Source organism: Chelonoidis abingdonii, chromosome 22, assembly GCF_003597395.2.
Source record: "Chelonoidis abingdonii isolate Lonesome George chromosome 22, CheloAbing_2.0, whole genome shotgun sequence".
In the NCBI taxonomy this organism is placed as follows: Eukaryota; Metazoa; Chordata; order Testudines; family Testudinidae; genus Chelonoidis; species Chelonoidis abingdonii.
In genome coordinates, this window is record NC_133790.1 from 14870180 (window position 1) to 14888687 (window position 18508).

Here is an 18508-nt window from a genome sequence, read left to right on the forward strand (position 1 = left end):
AAAAACAACAAAGTGACACTTCTGTGTGTGGCACCTTTTAACCCCAAAAAGCTGAGTCACGGCTCATGACATCCCTGCCCTGTCAGTCAGCACTAGCCCCTTTTGGGGCTGTCTGAAATAGGCCCTGCTCCTGCCAATGGCATCTTCCCCGTCTGATGCCCAGGGCGTGCTGAAGCAGATTGCCACCTCACAGCTACAGCTGAGGTGATCCATGGAGACTGAGAAGCAGAGCAGATTCACCAACATTGCGAAAGGCACTTAGGGGGAGCAGGAGAAGAGAGGGGAACAACATCAAGAGAAAGAGCAGGCTGGGAGAGGCTACATCAGCCAGGGCAGCTAACCGAGTACTAAAGCTGGGGATCACTGAGACATCCAAAAGGAATCAGATTCATGGATTGTTCTAGTAGCCCAGTATATTTGCCTAGAACAACAGGGGCCTGTCCAAAGTCAAGTCAACGGAAGTGCTCCCAGTGACTTTAATCTGCTTGGGCTCAGTCCCTTAATGCAGTATTAAAACTTTAACAACTATCCGAGCCAAAGAGAGATGAACATGTCCCTGTCTCCTAGTTGTTCCCATACCTCTTGTACAAATTTCAGACCAGTTCTTGTCTCAGTCATTGTATGGTTCCTACTCCTGCATTGTCCAACTGGAATTTCTCAGTGAGCTGGATTTGGGGCTGAGGTTTCTGCCTTCCCACTCATTCTTTGGTGGTCAAAGCCATCTTGAGGCCTTCAATGAACAATGGGGTTTACCTGACAAATGGGAGTGAACTCCTAAGTGCTGGGGCAGAAGCAGCTTTTTCCACCAGCAGAATTTGCATGTCTGTTGGCGTTCTCCATCCTGGACATACATCCTGACTCTGTTTCAGACACACATAGGAACTAATTCCATCTCCAACCTGCACCTTTCACAGGTGGGAAGGCTATGGGTAAAATCCTGACCCCTGGGGAATCAAGAGCAAGATTTCCATTGACTTCAAAGGGGCCAAGCTTCCACCTTATGTCAAGTACAGTACACACAAGATTCCCTCAGCCTTCCAGGTTTTTCCTCTTAACAAAAAGAGGAAAGCAACTTGCATGGGATCCGGTGGCACCTGGATGTCTAGCCAGGTGCAGCTTCTAGGCAGAGAAGAGCCTGGTGACACTCAGAATGGTGCCATCGCTATTGTGAGTGCCTGAATCTGGTTGGCATGATAGTGTCAAGGGATGATGCGTTGGTCTATATTGCTAATAAGGTGTAAGGGTTCTGCATTCTTCACCTACCCACAGCTGTCTAGTGATTGGCATAAGCATTAATCAGCTTATTTCATCTAGTATCTGCATGAAGTTTCCTGCCTAGGAGAAAATCTGTGTATTAGACACGCTTCTGATCATGACCTTGAAACCCTGCGTCTCCACCCCACTCCTGACAGGCCATGCCTGCATTCAAAAGAAAGGATGTTGTGTTTTCCAGTCCCATGCCCCAATCCCTTTAGACAGATTTCACAGTAATTGTAAAGCCAAGTTGCCTGGATTGTGTGTGGCAGCTTCGTTTCAGTGTTTATCCAAGGTGCTGCACAGCTCCAGCTGTGATCTGTCAGTGGTTATTTCCATACCCTTCGCTTCACCCTTGTACGCGAGCATGTACCAAGGAGCGAGCAGTAATTAGAAGAATTGGGGTCTATTTAATTACCTTCTGACATAATAGCGCAACGACTGCTTTCAAAGCAGTGTGACTCTCTGGCAAATCGAATCTAATGGCAGTCAAACAGCGGCTTGGGATCTGCATCCCATTAGTGCAGGTTGTCTCCATTAGCAAAAAAGCAGGTTTCTTGTTTCCAATTAACAAGGGAACATGCCCATTTAAGGCTAAAACCCCCAACAGAAGTGGAATTTAAAGGGGAAAATTTCAGTACCTAGCATTGACAGCCTCAGCCGTGTAAATGCCTCTGTTACTGGCTGAAAAACGGGGTTGAATTAAAAAGGTTTGTTATTATGATATATTATTAATAACATGTAGCGGGCCCACCCAGGGAACTCTTTGTGCTGTGGAGTGTACACACACACACACACACACACACACACACACACACACACACGGGAACAGAAGAATTCCAGGACTAAAGCTCCATTTCTGTATGTGCTTGTCTTTATGTCAGGATTTAATGGATTCTAATTGTCACTCTCTCTCTCTGTATCCCTCTGACTGGTTATATTTTGATGCTTGATTGAATTTGTTGAAGGTCTCAGCAGTGCTGAAACCAGAATGATTGTATTTTATCTCCAGATCAGAAAGAGGGCACAGAGCCATCAGGACAACTGCCCTCCAGCCTCCATTTGCTGCCTCATCACTAATGACCTCAACCTTCCTGCTGGTTTTTAGCAACTCTTCCCTTCCATAAGAACCAGAACACCGTTCCATGATCTCAGCAGCTCTCCTCTGATCCCCCACCAGCCTCCCGCCCATGAGAGGTCATAATTATCTTTAGAGGAACCCCTCTGGGAACTCAGGGAGGCCCTGACAAGTGTGACAAACACACACAACCATCAGGGCTTCTGAGGGCAGTGCATGTGTAGTTTGAGTCTACCTCATTGCTTTCAGTGAGGCTGGCTGCCCCAATAATCTATAGCTTTGGTTTTTTTAACCTGGGGTCCACAGACCCCTGGGGGTCTGCAGATTGTCTCCAATTTCAAAGGGGTCTGCACAGCCATTTGAACTTTTTTAGAGATCTGCAAATAAAAAAGATTGAAAACCACCGGTCTATTGCAAACATTTGGAAGAAGGGGAGGTTGTATGAAATGGGACCCAGATATGAACTGTCCAATTATCAAACAAATCCCAGCCTGCGGTTCTGTAAAACTACCCTGTTTATCTCATCTCTACAAAGAGACAGAAAATAGGGACTGGGGGTGGGAGTGAGGAATACCCTTAGGAGTAAAGAATTAACAGATGGTCTGATCTGAATTGACTTCAATTGGAGCTCTAGGTGTTGAGCATGTTTGAAGATCAGACCACTTCAGTTCTGAAGGTCATAAGAGAAGTTAGCAACCAAAACAATGCAGGTGTTTCTGGAATGATGCCCTCATCTCACCTCTCACCTCTTCCCCCAGTCAGGAAAACTGAAACTGGTCGACATTTTTTGAATAAAAATAAAAAGTGTGTCAAAAATTGTCTTCCCGCAATGAAAAACGTGTTGACCAAAAATTTGTGGTTTTTTAAGTTCAATTTTTTTTTATGAAATCTGAAAAATTATAGGGTTATTTTTTCCATTGGGGGGATCTTTAAGTATTTTATTTTGTTTTGTTTTTATTCTTTTTCCTTCCCTCCTGCATTCACCCCATCCCACCTTTGTTCAGCAGCAAAATGAAAAAACACAAAAAGAGAGAAGTCTCTGTCTCTTAATGTTGGATAAAATGGCCTCTTCCACTCAATGGGTGGCAACATTAGTTAAACTGGTAGTTCAAATTCTGCCCAAGGTTATTGCAGCCCCAGACACTAGGCTACTGATGTTTGTGGAAAAAAGGGAATGTCAGAAGAGCTATTGTGTGTTTGCATACAGAGAGACAGGGCCACCTAGAAGTGGGGGCAAGTGGGGCAATTTGTCCTAGGCCCTAGGCCCTACAGGGGTCCCACAAGCCCTCACCTGGCGGCGGTCTGGGTCTTCGGCCGGCATTTCAGCGGCAGGAGGCCCTTCAGTGTTGCTGAAGACCCAAAGCAACTGAAGGGCCCCCCGCTGCCGAAATGCCACTGGAGAGCTGGACCGCAGCCGGGTAAGTACAAGCACCGCAGCTCCCCCGCTTTGCCCCAGGCCCCCTGATTCCTCTGGGCGGCCCTGCAGAAAGAAGGAACATTCAAGTATTTTCATTCCTTGTAGGTATTATTCTTCTCTACAGTCTTCTCTACCCTGCCAAGGCAGCTTGTTCCCCCAGCAACCCTCAGATTCTGCTATGCAGTTTCCTTTCACAGATGGTATGTCACTCCCACATGTAATCTCAAGCATAGGAGAAGCAGAGTGGCTGGAGGTTAAACTGAATGGGCATTAAGGGAATGGCCTGACAAAATCACCAAGTTTCCCCAGTAGCACACACATGCATTGCAAACCTTGGCTGTTGTGTATTAGGCCTACCACGTTCAGGGTACAAACTTTGCAAAGCAGCTTATGCTGTCCACTAGGGACAGAACTGAGCTGATCAGAGTCATTTAACTGGAAAACTTAGGCTGAATTTGAACTACATGCACAAACATAAAAGGTTTATCCATTAAGCCTTCCCTCCCTCCCTTTATGCTTCTGCCTCAAGCTTTGGTTCTTAGCTATTCTTAAGCCCTGGGTGGAGTTGGATGAATAATTTGTGCATCATAAATCATTCATTGAACTCTGCCTCTTTTGTCTGTTTCAGAACAGTTAGCAAGAACATCACAATTTTCTCCTAATGTGTTCAATACTGTCAGCAGATAAATTCTGGGCCTGGGGATTGTTCTTCAGCAGTTCACTATAAATATTCAAAATAGGATCTGTTTTGGCTAGTTTTGATTGGACACATGGATCACATGTTGCATTTCAGTTCTCTGATTCAGGTTTCCGGTAAGAATCTTCACGTTTTTAACTTCAGAATCCACTCTGTGAATCATAGAAATGTAGAACTGGAAAGAACCTCAACAGGCCATCTAGTCCAGTCCCCTGCACTGAGGCAGGACAAAGTATTATCTTCTAGACCATGCTTGATAGGTGTTTCTCTAAACTGTTCTTAAAAACCTCCCATGGAGATTCCACATCCTCCCTATGTAATTTGTTCCAGTGCATAACTACTCTTACCGTTAGGAGGTTTTCCCTAATGTCTAACCTAAATCTCCCTTGGTGCAATTTAAGCCCAGGACTTCTTGCTGAGACCTTCTCAGTGTTGAGTACATGGAATAATTACCTCTCGTGTCTTGTTTACAACACTCCTGCTAATACACCCCAGAATGATGTTTGCTTTGCTTTGCTGGGTTTTTTTTTTTTGCAGTAGTATTATATTGTTGACTCTTATTAAGTTTGTGATCCACTGTGGCCCCCAGATCTTTTTCAGCAGTACTCCTTCCTAAACAGGCATTTCCTATGTTGTATTTGAGCAATTGATTATTCCTTCCTAAGCGCCATACTTTGCATTTGTCCATACTGAATTTCATCTTACTTATTTCAGACCATTTCTCCAGTTTGTCCAGATCATTTTGAATCCTAACCGTGTCCTCCAAAGTACTTACAACGCCTCCCATTTGGTATAAGTGTACTCTGTCATTATCCAAATCATTTATGATGATACTGAACAGAACTGGACCCAGGACCAATCCCTGTGGGACCCCACCCGATATGCCCTTCTTGTTTGACTGAACCAATCATAATACAGTCTTCCATAGTCTGCTTACATTCATTTTTTTCCACAAAACATTCCTATAAACTCATTCACTAGAATATTAACAAAAAGAAATATATATACTGAATAAACACAATCTGGTAAAAGATTCAAACCAACGTTCAGAGCACTTTTCAATTTCTCAGGTCTAAGCCAGCAGCGTAACTGCATAGTTTTCAATACACCGGTATTGAAACAGGCTTGAATTCTAATGCTGTTTTGGAAACAAAAGGCAAGACGAATGTAATGACTGAGGGACTGTGGATTTTTTTCTTAGCTTGCTCTGAAGTTGTGATTGAAAATGCAAGAGACAGCATGAAAAAGGTATGGAGACTCAGGACAGAATGTTATGCTGGAGGAAAGAATGTTGGCACATACATTAGGAGAGTCAAAAAATGGGTGCTACTGTTAATGCCAACTGTGATTACTTTATGGTTTAGACACAGCAGGTCCCAATCCTGCACAGGCTGACCCCCGCTGTGAATAGTGCTCTACGCCTGTGTGGAACAGTTTTTCAGGGTCAAGGCCTTAGAAAGAACTGGTCCTAAACCATTAACTCATTTCTCTTAGCAGTGATTCTCCACCATTTCCCAAATAACAACATGGGAAGGGCAGTGTGTTTTGTGACCCCTAGACACCTGTTCACAACCCCCAGATGGAAAACCTATGACAAAGTCCATCAGCCAGCCATCAGGTGGGCTTGGGTTTTACTCACAGCTGACTGGGACTGGATTTTAGTTGGTATTCTAGAGATGAGAGTCTGTATCATTCCCATTACTAATCTATTAAGACATTCAAGTCCCTCTCCCTCTAACACATGATTGATCAGCTAATGTTGTACATACACCCATTAGAGGCCATGAATATTTGTGTTCTGCAGATTATGCAGTAAAATCATTTTTGGTGCTAGAATCAAACAGGGAGGATTGCTAAAATAGTTATTAATGAGGAACTATCCTGTAATTACACAAATTGCACGCATCCTGTCAAAAGGCAGCGATGCCTTGGACTTCCATATTGAATTAGCACACAAACAATAGGCACCAGCAATATTTTACAGTTGATTCTTTCCCCAGCACAGAGCATCTATGCATGCACAAAAGCACTGGGAGTAGCAGAAGACTTGGCCTCACAGATGGCATCTGTGCTCTATCCACCCACTGTTTCTTTCCAGCCATAATTGAGAAAATCACCAGCAATCAGAGGAAGTCAGCTGCTCGAAGCCCATAATGAAACAGGGCTGGAACAGCTGTGCCACATCTTTTTACAATTATCCTTCCCTCCACCTCTCTAATAACAGTTCCAAGAAGAATAAACCTCACCATGCCTGAAATACCTCCAAAAAAGGTGCCCAGCTTTGGCTGTGTCTATAGCAGGGAGAGGATAGCAATGGAGTAAGCTGCCTTACTGGACACATTCAATCGCCGTTATGGGTGTCAAAATGCTATATTGATAATGGGCATGGCTGGAGAGTGGACAGGGGAGCTGAGTCCACTCACGCAGAGGGGAAGTCTAACTTACCTATAGAGCCAGTAAGTCAAAGATGCATAGGCACAACAGGGAGAAGAAGGGGTAAAATGAGTATAGAGATATTTGCTAGCCATCTACTTCTGTACAGCTGAGACTCCAATTCAGGAAGTCATCCCTAATCAGGACCATGTGCTTAAGTGCTTGCCTGAACCATAGCCTGAATAAGGGAGGAAATAGAATGGGATACTTTTAAAAAAATGAGTAAGAATCTAAGCAAAATCCTAGAATGCTGGAGTCAGAGAAATGCAGGGCTGGAAGGGACCTCGAGAGGTCATCAAGTCCAGTCCCCTGCACTGAGACAGGACCAAGTAAACATACACCACCCCTGACAGGTGTTTGTCCAACCAGTTCTTAAAAACTTCCAGTTATGGGAATTCCACAGCCTCCCTTGGAAACCTGTTCCAAACATTAATTACCCTGATAGTTAAAAAAGTTTTCCTAATATCTAACCCAGTGGTTCTCAAACTATGGGTCGGGACCCCAAAATGAGTCGTGACCCCATTTTACCAGGGTTGCCAGGACTGGCCTTAGACTTGCTGAGGCCTGGGACCAAAGCTCGAAGCCTAAGTCCCACTGCCCGAGGCTGAAGTTCTAGGATGTGGGTGTCCCTACCTGGGCCCTTATCCTCAGCCAGGAGGATGGACAAGAACACAACTTGCACCCCTGACTCCTTCACCTTCACTCCCAGAGCATCGCTATGCAGCAACATTGACGATGAGCGACATTTTAGATCAGGGATCGGCAAACTTTGGCATGTGGCTCACCAGGGTAAGCCCCCTGGTGGGTCAGGCTGGTTTGTTTACCTGCCACGCTTGCAGGTTCGGCCGATCGCGGCTCCCATTGGCTGCAGTTTGCCTCTCCAGGCCAATGGGGGCTGCAGGAAGCGGCAGCCAGCATATCTCTCTTTTCCCACAGCCCCCATTTGCCTGGAGAGGCAAACTGCAGCCAATGGGAGCCACAATCGGCCAAACCTGCAGACACGGCAGGTAAACAAATCAGTCTGGCCCACCAGGGGGCTTATCCTGGAAGGTCGTGTGCCAAAGGTTGCTGATCCCTATTTTAGATTATTTCAGGATAACTTTAAATGGTGGAAAGGGAAAGTGAGGGAAGATAGTCGCCAAGGGCAGGAGGAAATGACAGAGTTAAAGTAACTAAAGAGGTTTATGGTAACTGAAAAACATTGAATTCAAAACAAAAAATTGTATTTGTGGTGGAGTTGCTGCACAGTTGTGTCCCACTCAGATCCATAAACTTAGAGGCTTGAAATTCCTCTGTTTTACACTGGACCAAGGTGGAAGATGGGGGTGGAAGGTCTGAAAGAGAAGGAAATATAGGAAGATACGAAAAGATTCACATAGACTTAGGAAATGGATGATAGATAGGAAAGAATAAAGTCATATTTTGCACTGATATAAGCTTCTTTCATGCAAGGAACTCTAAGCAGTTAAACAAGGATCCCTTCACTCCCCATTGAAATGCAGCTGCCTCTGGGCTGGAACACTCACTAACAACACAGCAGTTCCGGACAATAGTTTAGGCTAACGGTAAAGAATACTGTACTCAACTGAAATCACAGTGAAATAATTAGGTGGACAGAATGTAATTAGCCAAGTTGGAGTTGAGCTATGACAGATGGATCTCCAAACTCGTTGTTCAAACTTCTGCATACAGAATCTGGCCTCTCCATCACAAGTTGGAGTTGAGCTAACAACTGCACAAACACAGAGGATACAGCCTGGTGAGGAAGGAAATGGCTTAAAGGTACCAGTCGCCCAGTTTCTGGGCTGCTCTGGACGTTGGTACATCTCCCTCCTCCCCCAATGAAATAACAATTTTGAAAAGCCGTAAGAGCAATCAAGCAGTAGCCATAGCTGGCTGCGGACTGGCCCAGAACTGCTGGAGCACTCTGTGCTCATGCCATTCCCTCTCCTGCCCACAGCCACAGCTTTATTCTGGGTGGTGTAAGGAGGGACACAGCTCCTATTGACTTTGGTGTAAGGAGGGACAGCATGGGACCACATACCCCAGACTCACACTGCCCCTACAGTGAGGAGGGGAATTCCCTAGGATGTCATCTGCCCCTTTTACAGCCTCCAGGCACCGGTGAATGGTATAAAAAGGAAGCAGCAGAGGTGCAAAAAACTGACCCTAAGGGTATATCTACACTGCAATGAGACACCCATGGCTGACCCACGGCAGCTTACTTGGGCTCACAGGGGTCTGGCTATGGAACTCTAAAATTGTAGTGTAGCCATTCTGGCTTGGGCTGGAGCCTGAACTCTGGGGACCCCGTGAGGGGGAGGGTCCCAGGGCTCAGGCGAGACATGGGCCAGCTGGGGGTGTCTCATTGCAGTGTAGACATACCCTTAGTGTCCATATGGAACTAGGAGGCGGTCAGACAACTCCCCAGCACATGTGACCTAAGCTAGGATTTCAGACAATAGCAGGCAAGACCAGAATTAGTAAACACAGAGGCTCCTGGGCTAATTCCTAAAGGGAGGATCCTCCTCCAGCTTTCAAAAACTGATGGGTTTGTGGAAGCAACCAGGCAAGCCGTCAACACAAACCCTTAGCTATAGTCCTGGGCATCGCAACAAGCCACAGGAAACCTTTGGCTGTGCAGAATATGACACAGCTTAATGAAATGTTGTGATTTAACGGCTGTTATTAAGGCAGCATTCCAACATCCTCCACGATCGCCCTCGCCTGCCATACTCACAGTTCCTCCCCACACTGGTTTTACAGCAGCGTCACTGCTTGAACGTCAATAAAATTCCACCAGCGTAAGGGAGGTGTGACTCAGACCCACCTCCAGGCCCTTTCCCCCAGATGGTGAGATGTTCTTGAAGGAAGAGGCTTGTGGGGGGCAGGCGTTCTTCTGCACTGAGAAGTGTTTACAGAACGGCTTCCTCAAGATGCATTTTTTTAAACCATCAGCAATTTCAGACACCTCCCCAACAACAGCCACAAGCCCTTGTTATCAAGCTTGGGGGGTTGCCAAGCTGAGCACAGACAGGGGGAAGGTCCCCTTGTTGTATGTCTGTAGCAGCATAGTGAAGTCTGTATGAATCACAGAGCTATTATCAGGGGTAAAATTAGCTCCTGTTACTGACAGCATCTATCACTCATTCGTACTCTAATCTCTACCAGGGGAAGGTTTTACAAGCAACAGTGATGAAAGAGAAAGGGGGGTGGGGAAATCAAAGCGATACAGAGAGAAGAGGGAAAAAAAATCAAGAAAAGGTAACAGAAGCATTTGTGAAGCTGAAAGAAACAAACTACATTATATTACGGGGACCAAGGGATCCTTATCATGCCCTGATAAAATTTTCATTCATCTTGTTAGGATTTGCTTAACCTCTTGAGAAGATTCAACATATTTCCAAGCATCCACAGCCCCATGCTGTCTTTTCAGCCACACATTGCAGCAGCTTATCTAGGTGGAAATTCTGATGCAAATACATTCATGGGAAATGTAACATGTGACACAATAAGAACCTTAACGGATGGGGCAAAAGCTAAAAGTTAGAAATATAGGATGGTTCAGACTTTATATTAGGGGGGACATTTATTAATAGTTTATTAAGGGTCAATCAAGGATTAATAGATGCTTTAATAAATAGGTAATCAGCTGTGACTATTAGAGTTCATTACAATTAATTAACTATCAGTGGCTCATAACTAACAATAGTCTACATTAATAATATCTATTAATCACTTGTTAACCTGTTATAAATCCTCTATAAGAGTATCCTTAATGTAAAGCATGACCAAGACAGGAAAGCAATTTACTGGTGACTATAGGTTCCTAAAGAATCACTGCTTTACCTGTCCTTAATAAACCCTTTCACGACTGGAAAGACTTGTTCTCTCTAAGACACTATTTTAAATGGACATTCCACAGAAATGGATGAAACTTCTGGATTCACTTAACAGTATGGAATATGCACTCCTGCCATACCTGCTACAACAAGCAACAGCGAATGCTGAATTTCACTAGTCGTGTAGAAACACTTCAGTCATTCACATTACCATGAAGAACAACAGTATGATAAAAAAGTGCCTTTCATCCAAAGATCTCATATATCGATCTATATTTATTAAGCCTCGCAGCAATCCATTCAGATAGGTACCAGTAAATATTATGTTTGTTTCACAAATAATTGAGTCCAGGAAAGTAAGGCCAAAATTTCCAGACATGAACTAATTTTGAGTACGCAGCTGGAGACTGGAAATATCTGGCCTGGTTGTCAAGAGGTGCTGAATTCCCTCTCAAAGTCAATAGGAGCTGTGTCTGTTCCGCACCTCTCAAAGTCAGGCCTTTGGTGTCCAAGGTTGCCCATCTAAAATGGAGCGACCTCCACTCAGGTCAGACCCCATCATCACTCTTGTGAGAAGTAGCCAAAAATCGCTAATCTTCTGCCAGTCATTGTGTGTGATTATGTACCCATGATTAATTGTTCTGTGAACACAATATGGATGCAGACCTAAACAAAGTAACGATGTTTCTTACCAACAGGAGAAGCAGGTTTTGATTCTCAAGAATGCCTATTTGGTGACTCTTTAGTGAGGTACATTATATAGGGGAGAAGAAAAAAAACCTCTCTCTTTCTAGGGAGCTGTATCTTTTTGGCTTTTTGCCACAGTGGAAGGAGATATTCCCCTAGAGGATTCTTTAGCATTATTGTTAATGTCCACTAGTTTCTGCTTCTTAAGACAGTTTTTGTGAATTATTGGATGATAATACACATCTCTTCAAATGCACAAGTTCCTCACACACAGTCCGGAGTAGCCTCCCACCCCCCACCCCACCTTCTGAAGATGATGAGCATAAGTTACAAAACCTGGTCTGTCTCTGATTGCTTATTGGAGAGTCTCGCATACCAATGTCCCTTAATGTAATTTTCAGAAGAAGATTGTCCATTAATGTAATTTTCATGTGCAGATTGTCATCTCGGCATTTCTTCTAATACGATTACATGCAGCCATTTCTTCCCAGGACAAAGGGCAAACCTCAACAATTCTTTGACACCAATACCAAGATAAATGTGGGGAAATTATCCTATCAGCTGGCAAACACGTGTGTCTGTCTTGGGGTATCTAATTTGCATTCTAGCCCTCAAAATGCCCCTAACAGAATTTACGGGGGGTTGTAAAGATTGCCATCGCAGTTAATCAAATATAACAAATAGCTCTGATTGTTCAGAAGACTCTCCTACGGCACTGCAGTTATCAGAGGGATCGGTCTTCATCTGAGATTCCATTCATCAGCCGCGCAAACCGGATCGTGCAGAGAGTGATATCTGACAGAAGTGCTTTTGAAATTTCTAAATGGAAAGCATGCATTGGGGGAGACAAGATGGATGTTTCGATTACTGAGATTGTATAGGATGCTTCATTCCCCAGGCCTCCGCCCCTGTAATGGGTGACTGATGAACATATGCTATCCCAGTGAATATCAGGATCACAGGTCATGGTTCCCATTTGTTTTGTTTACTTAAGGAAAATAATAAATTCAGTGCTCAAGAGACCAGGAATGGAAGGTCCTTACCAATAGCTCATGCAACTGACCTCTGAGAGTTGCTGCAGAATGAGTAGGCTGGAGTATGAGCACCCATCTAGTGTTAAAAAAAATGTATTGTCTGTCACACACCTTGGGACTCTTTATCTGGAGGCAAGTGGGGAAGGCAGAGCTGCTGCTGGAGGATGGCTATGCCTCTCTCAACCACTCATCTATGTTCACTGAAGGTGTGCTGCTATGTATGTTCCTAGTGACCCCAGACTGCAGGAATGCATGGATGGCATAAAACCACCTTTGATTTCCCTCCCTTCCAAGACACGCAACTTAACCAGCCCCCAGGCTCCAGGCTGGTGTTTCTAGTAGTTAGAATAAGGGAATGTGGATCAGGATTCCAGAGTTCCATCTGCAGCTCTGCCACTAATTTATTGTGTGACCCTTGGCAGATCGCCTTACATGGCTGACTCAGTTTACCCATTAGCAAAATAGTTATAATATCAACCTCAGGTAGATGTGATGAGGATTAATTCATGTTTGTAAAGAGCTTTGCAGCCCTGGGAGGAAACATGCAATGTAATGGCAAAAGGTGATTATTACTGAAGTAGAACTGGCAGGTAACAGAGCGGGAGGGCAGCCCGCCATGTTTTCCAGAAGCTTGCCTGCAGCACAGCACATCTACAGTGGGGAATATCCGGAAGATGTATTAAAGAAACACAAAATCAAACAGCCTCATTTCAAGGTGGTTGAGAACAGCATCACTTCCAGTGGTACAACATTTCCTTCCCGGTGCCATTTGCTGGGAGGGAGTCAATGCAGAACCATTTTCTCCTCCTAACACCATTTCGGCCTTCAGCAGCAAATGGCTGATTTGGCACTAGCTCAATTCATGCTTCCTGGCCAGCGCTGTGTGGCAAGCAAGTTCCCAATTCCAAGCAGGGAACTCTGAGCCATTTCTAGAAATCAACACATTCTTCCTTATCCCACTGCACGTTCTCTGCTTGCGTTAGAATCAGCCCGGAGTACATGAACTTTGCGGGGTGGGAAAGACCAAGTGAGGCGGGAGAAGATGGAAAGGAGGAGACAAGAAAGATAAGGAAGGAAGAATGAGAGAGAAAGTGACCTCAACTTCCACTCAGGTCAGAACCCATCCATCCTGCAGATACCTGGCTGTGATGGGTTCAGTCACAGAGACCCCCTTGAGACTGTCACCTGATGTGCTGAGACTACCTCTGAGCCCATTTTCTCTGCCAGTTTGGGCCTTCAGAGCCCTGCCTTGTTGCACCACACACATCAGTCTTCTCCAATACAGACCCAGCGTCTTAACCACACGCCCCAAAGCTGCAGACTTAACTGAAAACAGCTTAGCAAGTGCTCCTATCTCTAGCACCCAGACACCCAGCTTCCAATGGGATCCAAACCCCAAAGGAATCCATTTTACTCCGTATAAAGCTTATACAGGGTAAACGCATAAATTGTCTGACCTCTATAACACTGATCGAGAGACATACACAGCTCTGTGCTTCCGCAGGTATTAATTACTTCCTCTGCGTTAATTAATAAGCAAAAGTGATTTTATTAAGTATAAAAAGTAGGATTTAAGTGGTTCCAAGTAGCAACAGACAGAACAAAGTAAGTTACCAAGCAAAATAAAACAAAACACGCAAGCCTAAGCCGAATATATTTAAGAAACTGAATACAGGTAAATCTCACCCTCAGAGATGTTCCAATAAGCTTCTTTCACAGACTAGACTCCTTTCTAGTCTGGCCCCAATCCTTTCCCCTGGTACAGCCCTTGTTCCAGCTCAGGTGGTAGTTAGGAGATTTCTCATGACTACAGCCTCCTATAGCTTTGGCACAAGGCGGAAACTTTTGTCTCTCTGGGTGCCCACCCCTCCTTCTAAACGGAAAAGCACCAGGTTTAAGATGGATTCCAGTACCAGGTGACATGGTCACAAGTCCTGTGAGACCTCAATCTTCATTCTTTTTGGCCTGATTCACAGAAAGGCTTGCAAGTAAACAGAGCCATTTACAACCAATTGTCCTACTTAATGGGAGCCACACTTTGCATAATTACAATAAGACCTAAGAGTTATATTTCATATTTCTAGTTTCAGATACAAGAATGATACATTTATACAAATAGGATGAGTGCACTCAGTAGATTATAAGCTTTGTAACAATAGCTCAAAAGAGACCTTTTGCATGAAGTATATTCCAATTACATCATTTTCACACTCGTTAGCATATTTTCATAAAAACATATGGAGCACAACTTCACAGTGGGATCACCCTTGTTATCAACCATTGTAAATGAATTGTTGACAGAGAGTGTTCAAAGTTAAAAAGATTCCCTCTTCTGCCATTTTCACGGTCCCTGTTTGTCCCTACTGATGTTCTGTGGATGTCTGGGTGGCTACTATCAATGTTCCTTGGAAATTCCCTTACAACAGGCTTCTTTGGAGTTTGAAGGGTCTGGGTGGCTTGAGATATATCTAGGGTGTCTCTCCATACACACACACACACACACATCCCTGAGAGCAAGCCGCAACACTGGAAACTCCAGCAGAGGTGCCCATTATCTGCAGGACTGATGGTGGTAGGTCTGGTCTGGAAAGCAAACTGCGTTATGTACACACACACACACAGGCAGGTGGGAGGAGGGAGAGGAACGCACTTACTCTTTAAGTCAACAACAGTTTGGGTCTCCAAGTTAAATACAAGCGAAGTCCTGCTTCCTTGTAACACTGTTGCTCCAAATCCCTTTTCATTCCTTTAATTATGCATGAAAAAACCCGGCGCCCTCCCTTCTCCATACGCTCAGCCGAGCTGCAGCTCTCAGCAGCGCAGAAGGCTTATTATGCAGCTTTAGAGGGGCTGAGTGCTCTGAATTATTTAAATCTCCATTAAGCCTCCGCTATGGCATATCTGTGTGATAAACGGATCAGGTGCTGCTGGAATCTCCCCCCCACAACCAGCTCTCTCTTTGCCTTCCTCCCCTCATCCCGCAACCCAGTAGGAAGAGAGAGGACTGCCAGGTCCTTCACGGCGATGAAGGAGTTGGCACTCTTGCCTGTGAATATTTCGTTGTCATTTCTAAAGGCCCACTGAGCCGAGTAATAAAGACACTTAATCAGCATTAGCACTAGAGGGCATGGTAAGGTGGTCAATGCATAACTCATTTAATGGCCCTTTTACTGGTTCAATTAAATAAAACTTCAATCATTCTGTTTTACGTAAGCAGCGCCCATGTCTGTCCCTTTTCTTGGCATCTGGCTGCTGCAGCCCAGTTGTAAATGCCCACGAAGAAGCAGCTCTACTTTTGACAAGCCTAATCAAGTGACTGCTCCTAGGCGGCGTCCTGCAAATAGAAGGGGGGTCTGTTCCCCCTACACTCTGCAAGTGCTTGACATTAGTATTAACAGGGGAGTCCACCAAGTGATCCCAGGAGAATAGAGGATGGAGAAGGTTGCATAAATCTGAAAGGCACAATTGAATTTATCCCAGGAAACTTACCTGTGGGAGCCACTGAGAAATAATGCAGGCCAGGCCACAGCGCAGGGCCCCATAGTCGGTTTCCCAATGGGAGAGGAAGTTGTGCGGCAATGTTCGCAATGCAACCTCTGCAGCGTGCCCTGCTTTCTGCCAGCCTGGGAAGCAAGGAATGAATTCATGGCCTGGGGCCACCTCATTGTCCTAGAGATCCACACACTGAGGAGACTGCCAGAAGCTGGGAATGGGTGACCAAGGATGGATCACTTGATGATTCCCTGTTCTATTCATTCCCTCTGGGGCACCTGGCATTGGTCACTGTCAAAAGACAGGATACTGAGCTAGATGGACCTTTGGCCTGACCCAGTATAGCCGTTCTTATGTTCTTATGATACGCTTGCCCCGGGAGCACCTTGGCCCAGAGATCCCCACTGAGGGGACACTCACCCCAGGAGCACCTTGTCCCTGAGATCCACACACTGAGGAGCTACACACTGAGCTAACTCCTGCCCTTCCATTATCTCCACAGCAAAATCCACCCCATGTCTGGGCGTACAGAGCCCTCTGCCCCAGGGGAGGGGAACTCTCTTCACAGTGTCATCCTCCCCCCTACATCGTGGAATGCCATTTGAGGGGAAGTCCAGGGGCACTAACAAGTGAGGGGCACCCTGGCAGCATGGCTTCATTGGTGCTGCTCTGCCAGGGAGCTGGAGGGGCCAAGTTCAGCATAGCACCCCCACTGAATGCCACTGAGTCTCCAGAGCCTTCAGGAGCCACATGCTTGAGCCCTGCCTTCCACCCCCTCCCTGGGAAAAATCCACCATCTTGAGTGTTCCTCTCCCCCAAGCTTTTCCAAGGGGTTAGAAGAACCTAGCACAGGGGTCAGCAAACTATGGCACGTGTGCCAAAGGCAGCATGCAAGCTGATTTTCAGTGGCGCTCTGCTGCTGGCCTGGGGTTCTGTCCGCCAGCCCCCTGCCAGCCGGGGTCCTGGCCACTGGCCCCTCTCAGCCCACTGCCAGACCGGATGGATGGAACCCCAGGCCAACAGCAGGCTGAGCAGGGCCGGCAGCCAGGACCCTGGCTGGCAGGGGCTGGCAGACAGAACCCCAAACTGACAGCAGGCTGAGCGGGGCCGGTGGCTGGGACCCCGGCTGGCAGTGGCTGGTGGACAGAATCCCAGACCGGCAGCAGGCTGAGCGGAGCCGGTGGCCAGGACCCAGGTTGGCAGGGGCCAGCGGACAGAACCCCAGACCGGCAGTGGGCTGAGCGGGGCGCCAGTGGCCGGGATCCAGGTTGGCAGGGGCCGGCGGACAGAACCCCAGACAGGCAGCGGGTTGAGCGGGGCCGGCAGCCGGGACCCTGGCTGGCAGTGGCTGGTGGACAGAACCCCAGACCGGCAGCGGGCTGAGCCGCTCAGCCCACTGCCGGTCTGGGGTCCCAGCCACGGGCCCCGCTCAGCCCGCTGCCAGTCTGGGGTCCCGGCCGCTGGCCCCGCTCTGCCCACTGCCAGTCTGAGGTTCTGTCCACCGGCCTCGTGCCAGCTGGGGTCCCGTCTGCCAGCCCCGCTTAGCCCGCTGCCGGTCTGGGGTCCTGTTCACCAGCCCCACTCAGCCTGCTGCCGGTCTGGAGTTCTGTCCGCCAGCCCCTGCCAACCAGGGTCCCGGCCACCGGCGCCCCGCTCAACCCACTGCCAGCCTGGGGACATTGGAAAACTCAGTAAGGAAAAGCAAGGGCAAGGATCACACTAAACTGATGTGATCTGCATTTTAATTTCATTTTAAATGAAGCTTCTTAAATATTTTAAAAACCTTATTTACTTTTCATACACCTCTACCCCGATATAACACGACCCGATATAACACAGGTTCGCATATAGCACAGTAACCCCGGGGCTCCGGCAGCGGGACTCGGGTGGCGATTTAAAGGGCCCTGGGCTCCGGCTCCTGCAGGGAGCCCAGGGCCCTTTAAATCACCGCTGGAGCCCTGCTGCCGTTACCTCCATATAACGGGGTTTCACCTATAACACGATAGGGATTTTTGGCTCCCGAGGACCGTGTTATACCGGGGTAAAGGTGTATAACAATAGTTTAGTTACATAATATAGATTTATAGACAGAGACCTTCTAAAAAATGTTAAAATGTATTACTGGCAGGCGAAACCTTTAAATTACAGTGAATAAAGGAAGACTTGGTACACCACTTCGGGAAGGCTGCCAACCCCTGATCTAGCCTGCGGAGTTGAATCTGCCCAGGGGCAGCACAACACACCAAGCCCCCTCGCCTCCTTGCCTAGCTGTCCTCCTTTGTCATCTTTTGCCCCACTCCTGCCCTAAGCATTTTCATTTTCTCCTGCTCAGACTCAGCTTGAGTGAAATGTAGCACTACCAAACTCCAGAGGACAGGCAGGCTCAACGGCCAGGCAAAGAGCCTTTCACCTCCAGGCCACTAGTCTCATAAATAACCCTGCCTGATGGGTTTGCCCTTTGCACGTCACTGCAGCACTGTGTCCATGATCATTTAAAGAGGAAGTGACACTATGGGAGCCTCAGTGCTGACTTTGATCTTGGTTACTGCCTGTTCAGAACGTCTAGAACAAGGG